The following is a 9,377-nucleotide window of genomic DNA, read 5'->3' as shown; positions in this document are numbered from 1 at the left end:
CGGGTACGCCTGGTGCTATCAGGGACCTCAGCCTCCTCGTCCGAACTTTGGGTCAGAGAGCCACTGCTTTCTACAGGTTCGTATTCTGACCCGCTGGATTCATCAGATGAGGGTTCCCACTCCTCATCCGACTGGGTCAGAAGCCTGTAGGCCTCTTCAGAAGAATACCCCCTGTTAGACATGTGGGCAACTAAATTTCCGGGTATTCCCTGAGACTACCCAAGAAAAAAAAAGCAAGCCTGTCTTACAAATGGGAGGCTAACGAAGTACCAGAGGCTGCTGCGGTTGATAAAAAAATATCAAAACTGATTTTTTTATCGCCGCAGTGCGTGTAAAGTGAATGTGCAGTGATCAAAAAAAATAAAAAAATTTTGTCACTGCGGTGGGGCGGGCGTGGGCAAACGCACGTGTGGGCGACCGATCAGGCCTGATCGGGCAAACACTGCATTTTGGGTGGAGGGCGAACTAAAGTGACACTAGTACTATTATAGATCTGACCGTGATCAGTTTTGATCACTTTCAGATACTATAAAAGTACAAATGCTGATTAGCGATACGCTAATCAGCGAATAACGGACTGCGGTGCGGTGGGCTGGGCGCTAACTGATCGCTAACTACCTAACCAAGGGACCTAAACTATACCTAAAACCTAACGGTCAATAACAGTGAAAAAAAAAAGTGACAGTTTGCACTGATCACTTTTTTCCTTTGACTAGTGATTGACAGGGGGGGATAAAAGGGGTGATCAAAGGGTTAATTGGGGTGATCTGGGGGCTAAATGTGGTGTGGTGGGTACTCACAGTAATGATGTGCTCCTCTGCTGGAACCAACCGACCAAAAGAAGGAGCAGAGGAGCACAGCAGCCATATAACCCCATCATATTTACTAATATGTGGGGTTATATGGCTGCTGATTGTTTTTTTTTTTAAAATCAGCAGCCTGCCAGCCAATGATCGTGGCCGGCAGGCTGCTGACGAAATACTCTTCTGCGAAATGCCGGCCCGCGATGCGCATGCGCGGGCCGGCTGTAACGTAATCTCGCGTCTCGCGAGAGGACGCGCCGATGCGTCCAGGAGGAACTAAACAACCACCTCCTGGACGCATCGGTGCGTACAGCGGTCGGGAGGTGGTTAATTTCAACCAGTGGGGCACATTTACTATAGTGTCTTCACCTGTTTTTAGTCTAGAAAAATGCTGTCTCTGACTCTAAATTGCACCTGTTGTGGAGGCTTTTGTGCCTCGTTCGCCTATTTAGATTTTTTGGACTCTGGGAAAAAAGGTTCAAAAGTTAGAAAATGTCAATCTATTATGTAGGTGTGCCTTTTTGCGCCTGAATTTGTTGCAAAAAGTCTCCTTTCATCCCAGGGCAGGCGTACTTTACTTAGTTTTGAGTGGTGAAGTGTGACTTTTTTTTGCATAAAAAATGCACTTTCCTGGAGCGATGTGACTTTTCTCCACAAGGTGAGGGGATGCTATGAGGAACACACTTGTGGCATCTCTACGCAGTGTTTAATAATCTTCCCGCCTTTATTATAAAGACCGCTATAATTGTTTAACTGCTTGTACCTTTAGGCCACCTGCACACGTTATGGTATACGTGTGGATTTTCCACACAAATTCCCATGCGGAAAAGCCCGAGCATAATACAGTACCAGCAAACTGTCTGAGATTACACAAATTCCATGTACACTTTCCAGATTTTTTACATTGCGGAAGTTGACCTGCTGTGTGGATTTCAAAATCTGCAGCAAGTCAATTACTGGTATGTTTGTGGATTTTAACCTTTTTCAATGGAAGGGTGAGATCTGTGGCAAAACCACATCTAAACCACTGTTTGAAATGATGGATTTTGGTGCCGATATTCTGCAGAAACACACAAGTCCCCATGGAAATTTGTGCAGATCTTGAGTGTGTTCAGCCTAACCCATGTGGAGATGGCTTGAGGGTAGTTCAGATGAACATGTTCACTATCTGAAATGCTCCGTGTGGGAGCTATATATCCTGTTATGGACACTGCTCATCTGGAGTAGATTTGCAGGGTCATAATGCCATAACTACATTTCCGCATCTTTACGGCCAGGAAGGAATTGACAATCGTTAATTTCTAACGATAATTTGTTTTCCCTTAGTCCTAACAGCAGCACAGATGGGGTTAACTGCCCCCTGTAGACTGGTAGGACCGTCGGAATTTTTAATGAGCCCAATAAGCGATCTTCAGCTCCCTGAAAGGGAGGAGATGGCCACCCAGCCCACCGTGTCTTTAACAAGCATAATGTACCTAGGGTGGGAAATTTGTGTGCTGGGAAAACAAATTATCGTTAGAAATTAACGATTCCCTTACGTCCTACCAGCAGCACAGATGGGGAGATAGCAAGAAGAATCCCCTAGGGAGGGTCCTCATGCCTGGCAGAGCTAAGAACTGTCTGCCTGAAGGCCGAAAACTCTGCCACCCTAGCATCTATCCTATAATGGGAGATGAAGGTTGACTCAGAGCTACAGGAAGCCGCCTTACAGATCAACTATAAGGGGAGAAGACTTCTCTCCGCAACAGAGGTGGAGACAGCCCTAGTAGAATGGGCTCTCACAAACTCTGGAGGATCTAAAGATTGGGAGACGAAAGCCTCCCTAATGGCTTCCTTGATCCAGTGACTAATGGTAGCTTTAGACGCTTTACAGCCTTTAGACTTATCGGCAAACAGGATGAGGAGATTCTCATCTATCCTGAACTCTCTGGATCTATCCACATAGACCTGGAGGCACTGCGAAATATCCAGCGGATGTCTGGCTGGAGTATCAGAGGAGGAGGCTGAAAACAAAACTGGTAAAGATATTACCTGGTTAATATTTTGGAAGGTTGGAACCTTAGGTCTGAAGTAAGGTAAAAACTTCAGGAGTACTCTGTCCTGCAAGAAGATGATGTAAGGATGAATTGCAGAAAAAGCCTATAGTTCAGAGATCCTCTTGGCTGAAGCCACGGCCAGAAGAAAAACCACCTTTAAGGTTAAAAATCTTAATTCTACCTCCTCCAATGGCTCAAAGGGGGGAGATGCTAACCCCTTGAGCACTACTGAAAGATCCCACTGGGGAATAGGTTTTAGTATAGTAGGCTTTAGTCTTTCAGCTCCCTTCAGGAAGCGTTTGATGAGTGGGTCCCGAGAATGCGGCCTGTTAAGGCAGGCCGAGATGGCACAAATCTGAACTCTCAAGGTAGCTGGAGAGAGACCTTTATCAAGTCCATATTGAAGAAATTGTAAAATCGCAGGAAGGGGCGGATCTGCAGACGCCACCTGTTTGGAATCACACCATGACATGAAGATTCTCATGATTCTGGAGTAGGCCTTCTTCGTAGACTCTGCTCTGGAATGCGACAGAGTTCTCAGGACCGACTCGGAGAGCCCTTCTATGTTGGGAAGGGACTGATCAACCTCCAGGCTGTCAGGTTGAACCTGGGCAGAGATGAGTGTCCCACGTCACCAGGGTCTGCTCCGGGGGGAGTCTCCAGTATTGTCCCCGACTCATCTGAATGAGCTGGGTAAACCAGGATCTCCTGGGCCAGAACGGTATGATTGCTATTACCGAGGCCTGATCCTGACGGATTTTCGTCAATACCCTTGGTATCATGGAAAACGGAGGGAAGATGTAAGTCAGCCTGAACCTCCACGGTATCGACAGAGCATCTATCGCCAGGGGGTTGTCTTCCCTGTACAGGGAACAGAACCTCAGCACCTTGGCGTTGAACCTGGTCGCCATGAGATCCACCTCTGGCATACCCCATCTGTGAACTAACTGCCTGAAGATCTCCGGATGCAGAGACCACTCCATAGACGGTAATCCTCAACTTAAGCGGTCCGGGAGCCTCGAATATGAGTGGCAGACAGATGGGAAAGGTTCATCTCTGCCCACCGAAGAATTACCCCGATCTCTGACAGAAGGGGCAATGATCTTGTGCCTCCCTGCTTGTTTATGTAGAGAACCGCAGTCATATTGTCTGACTGGACTTTCACTGCTTTGCCCCGGATCAGAGGGGCGAAGTGAAGGAGGGCTAGCCGGATAGCTCGCATCTCGCGAAGATTGGAAGAGAGACGCCGCTCCTGAGGAGACCAAGATCCCTGCACTGGGGATCTGTCCAGGTGAGCGCCCCAGCCTACAAGGGATGCGTCTGTAGTCAATATGAGCCAAACTGGTTGAGTCATAGACTTCCCTGCTGGCAGATGGAACCACCATCCGAGGGAATTCTGGGTTTGACTGGACAGGGAGCACAGGGAATCTAGCCCCGCAGGGCTGTCGTTCCATAAATCTAAGACCTCCGACTGAAGAGGACGGAGGTGCCATAGCGCCCAAGGGACTGTGTCCGCAGCCGCTGACATGAGCCCCAGCATCTTCATGAGAGTTCGGATGGTGACTCGACGAGGGACGTAAAGGACCCTTGCCAGGTCCTGAATCCGCGCTCTCCTTTCTAGAGTCAACTGGAGGGACATCTCCACAGAGTCGACCACGAATCCTAAATAATGGATTGAAGTCGATGGGCTCACATTCGACTTCTGCCAGTTGATAATCCAGCCCAGGCGGAGGAGAAAGGAGATTGCGATCTGAAGATGGTGGGTAAGGATCGGAACTGAAGAGGCTATGAAAAGCCAATCGTCCAGATAAGGAACAATAGTCAGTCCTTGAAGTCTCAAAGCTGCCACTACCGACACCACCACCTTGGTGAAGATAAGAGGAGCAGAAGAGATTCCGAAGGGAAGAGCGGCAAACTGAAAATGCCTGCGAACCCCTGAAATCTGGACCACGATCCTGAGGAACTTCCGGGAGGCGGGATGGATCGGGATGTGGAGGTAAGCATCCTTGAGGTCCATAGTAGCCATGACGTCCCCCGGGTTGAGGATATGGCTGACTGACCTTATGGTTTCCATTCGAAACCTGGTTTTCCTTACAAATCGATTGAGAAATCTCAAGCCGATGATCATTCGGAGATCTCCCGTCTTCTTGGGAACCAGGAATACTGGAAAATAGATCTCTCCCTTGCCGGTACCTCCTCCAGAGCTCCCTTGGAGATATAGTCCTGTATGTGGGACTCTAGAATTTTCTGTTTGGCAGACCCGAAACTTTGCGTGGCGGTGAATCTTTCTGGGGGGAGAGAGAGATAAGATCTACCTGGTAACCGGCGGAAACTATCCCCTGAACCCAGGGGTCTGCAATCTGTTGGGCCCAAAGATGTTTGAAGTGGGAGAGACGGCCCCCCACAGGAATCTGGGGGAGGGGTACGGGAAAATCTAGTGGAGTCACGGCAGGGGCAGGAGGATTTAACCAAGAGCCTCTGGGAGGCCCATAGTCAGGAGGGTTTTGCCTCCCTGGTGGGTTTGCGGGGGCGTCTCGAGGGTCTACGAGACGGCCCCCTCAATCTCTACGCCTAGCCTGCTGCCCTGAACGGCCTCCGCGATCCTGTCTGGTGCGTCCCTGAAAGGGCTGCTGGGGAAGACTCTTCCTTTTTTTTGTTTGAGAGTCCCTCCATAATCTTATCTGGCTCGGACCCAAACAGCCTGTCCGGCTCAAAGGGGAGCCCGCATAAATTAAATTTGGACGCGTTGTCCCCATTCCAAGGTTTCAGCCATAGTGGTCTACGGGCTGCTGAAACCAGGGCCATTTTTTTAGCTGCCAGCTTTAACTGCATCTGAGCGGAATCGCACAGAAAATCCATGGCCAGGTTGACTGATTTGAACGCGGTCAAGATATCATCCCGGGAAACGCTCTGGTCAACGTCTGTCTGAATTTGGTTCAGTCTGGAGCGTAGGAAGGAGGCTACTTCAGTGGCCGCAATGGATGTTGAGGCGGAGGCAGCAGCCGCCGCGTAACCCCTTCTTAGGGTGCACTCTGCCTCCGATCTAGAGGGTCCTGCAGACTAGACCCATCGTCTGCAGGGACCAGAGTGCGCCTGGACAACTTGGCTATCGCCATGTCCACCTTAGGAACGGAACCCCACGATTCCATCAAGGGTTCGGCCATCGGGTACATAAGTTTAAATTTCCTGGTAAGGACTGGACCTTTCTCAGGCTTTCTCCATTCTGTGCGCATCACAGAGAGAAGGGTCTCATCCGCCCTAAAGACACGCTGTGTCCGATCGGAGGACTCCCCCATGTCAACATCATGGTCCCCCGACCTGATGGACTTCAGCAACTTCTGTGTCTTCTCTGGTGGGAAAAAACAAGAAGTTAGTAGTTCTTCTTCAGAGGAGGACCCCACCGAACAGGGGGTGGGTCTCTCGACTGGCGCAGCCACTTCAATAGGAGCCTGGGAGGATCCTGGTAGCCTCTCGTTAAGTAGGCGCACAACTCCCTTTATGGAATCGTCCACATACAGTTGCAAGAAAAAGTATGTGAACCCTTTGTAATGATATCCATTTATGCACAAATTGGTCATAAAATGTGATCTGATCTTCATCTAAGTCACAACAATAGACAATCGCAGTCTGCTTAAACTAATAACACACAAAGAATTAAATGTTACCATGTTTTTATTGAACACACCATGTAAATATTCACAGTGTAGGTGGAAAAAGTATGTGAACCCCATAGACTAATGACATCTCCAAGAGCTAATTGGAGTGAGGTGTCAGCCAACTGAAGTCCAATCAATGAGATAAGATTGGAGGTGTTGGTTACAGCTGCCCTATAAAAAACACACACCAGTTCTGGGTTTGCTTTTCACAAGAAGCATTGCCTGATGTGAATGATGCCTTGCACAAAAGAGCCCTCAGAAGACCTAAGAATTGTTGACTTGCATAAAGCTGGAAAGGGTTATAAAAGTATCTCCAAAAGCCTTGCTGTTCATCAGTCCATGGTAAGACAAATTGTCTATAAATGGAGAAAGTTCAGCACTGCTGCTACTCTCCCTAGGAGTCGCTGCCCTGTAAAGATGACTGCAAGAGCACAGTGCAGACTGCTCAAAGTCTGCACTAGAAGAATCCTAGAGTGTCAGCTAAAGACTTACACAAGTCTCTGGCATATGCCAACATCCCTGATAGCGAATCTACGATACATAAAACACTAAACAAGAATGGATTTCATGGGAGGATACCACAGAGGAAGCCACTGCTGTCCCAAAAAAACATTGCTGCACGTTTACCTGGATGTTCCACAGCAGTACTGGCAAAATATCCTGTGGACAGATGAAACCAAAGTTGAGTTGTTTGGAAGAAACACACAACACTATGTGTGGAGAAAAAGAGGCACAGCACACCACCATCGAAACCTCATCCCAACTGTGAAGTATGGTGGTGGGGGCATCATGGTTTGGGGCTGCTGTGCTGCGTCAGGGCCTGGACGGATTGCTATTATCGAAGGAAAAATGAATTCCCAAGGTTATCAAGACATTTTGCAGGGGAACTTAAGGCCATCTGTCCACCAGCTGAAGCTCAACAGAAGATGGGTGTTGCAATAGGACAACGACCCAAAGCATAGAAGTAAATCAACAACAGAATGGCTTAAAGAACAGAAAATACACCTTCTGGAGTGGCCCAGTCAGAGTCCTGTGATCAGATGGCCAAGAGAGGAGAGAAGGCGCTCATAGGTGAGGGTAAACAGATAGATGTCCCTTCCCCCTAACCAAGATGAGTGAAGTTACTCACCTGGTTTGGTTTACACTGATTGTGGTGCAACCTTGGTGGAGGGAAGTTTGAAGAGTTGAGGTTGTTTGGGTTGGTGCTGCCGGATGGTGTCCGAAATAACCCTGGGCGGGAGCCAAACCGCCACTTGGGTGGGTATTGGAATATATAAAAATACATAAAAAAATATACCTTTCATCACTATAGATCAAACTTCTACACCAATGCTGACCACAAGGTATAGAAGCAGATAACTACCGTATATGACGTGGCAACAAGCCAACAATACATGTTCATGTTGTGTGCTGTTGGGATTGTGTGTGTGTATATATATATGTATGTATATATATATATATATATATTTATGTGTGTGTGTATACACATGCATATACTATATACTTTCAACTGATTGCTCACAACCACAGACACACAGTTCCTTACACACCAATCAACAAGCAAACAACAATAAAACCCCAACACAAAATGAAATACACTACCCAAAAAAAGTTCAATTCATTTGACCCACCAAACCTCACCAAACATTATTTATATTTTAATTTTATATTCATTTTAATTTTATTTCCATATTATCCCCACCACCTTCGTTCATTGACCACAATAACGCTGACTAGCATTCCTTCTGAAAGGGACCTCCAGGAGAGGGCACCAGCGGACTCACGTTGCCAAGGATACAGGTACTGCAGGCATTCCGTCTCATTACTAAACACTCATGTACAGTACAACTTCCAGTTTCAAACAAGAGAACAGCAAAGTCTAGCAACCCTATCCAGACGATAGCATTTTACTTTGAGTTGAAACTCTCAAATAATTGTTCCTTTAGAAAAAAGAGAAAATATTATCATTCTCCCCCTTCCAAGGGACTCCCTTCATCTACACTCTAAACCATGTACCTACCTATCTGTTCTTGCGTACATATAGACCCGTACACAACCAGGAAACAGTCCTATATAGCTATATATACCCCAAACAGGGTCTGTGTCAGCTTTTTATTTTATTTTTTAGATCTATAACCCATTTTACCCATATCCTTTAGCCATTTTTTATCTATTTTCTATTTTTCATTTTTATCCTCTATTTTATCACTTGTGTAAACAATCATTCAGCCAAAACACTGAACCAATCTATTACTTATGGATATATATTACGTTTATGCTTGTGTTTATGTTTTCGTCTTCATCCATTGATCCATCCACGCATCTAAACAATTTTCTATATATACAGATATAAATGCGTGTATGTGTGCTTGTACGCACGTATGTACACACACAGTTTCAGCTACTGTTCAATTATTAATATCAATATGAATTTTTGTATATTTATACTTTTACATTATTTACACCTTTGATTCACTACAGACCGCTGTAACAACCATATATGTTTTTTTAGACTTGATAAAGGGGTCCTGAGTACCCCGAAACGCGTCGTCTTTTCAAAATAAAAAATTCTCGTATCCAAGCTCGGGTTGTGATTTGCGCCTTAAGTTCATTGGCTCGCCGCACGTATCCAGTCCAGTCAGAGTCCTGACCTCAACCCGATTGAGATGCTGTGGCATGACCTCAAGAAAGCGATTCACACCAGACATCCCAAGAATATTGCTGAACTGAAACAGTCCTGTAAAGAAGAATGGTCAAGAATTACTCCTGACCGTTGTGCACGTCTGATCTGCAACTACAGGAAACGTTTGGTTGAAGTTATTGCTGCCAAAAGGAGGTTCAACCAGTTATTAAATCCAAGGGTTCACATACTTTTTCCACCT

Source organism: Bufo gargarizans, chromosome 1 (assembly GCF_014858855.1).
Source record: "Bufo gargarizans isolate SCDJY-AF-19 chromosome 1, ASM1485885v1, whole genome shotgun sequence".
In the NCBI taxonomy this organism is placed as follows: domain Eukaryota; kingdom Metazoa; phylum Chordata; class Amphibia; order Anura; family Bufonidae; genus Bufo; species Bufo gargarizans.
The sequence above is the reverse complement of the archived record's forward strand: the minus strand, read 5'-3'. Positions refer to the sequence as shown.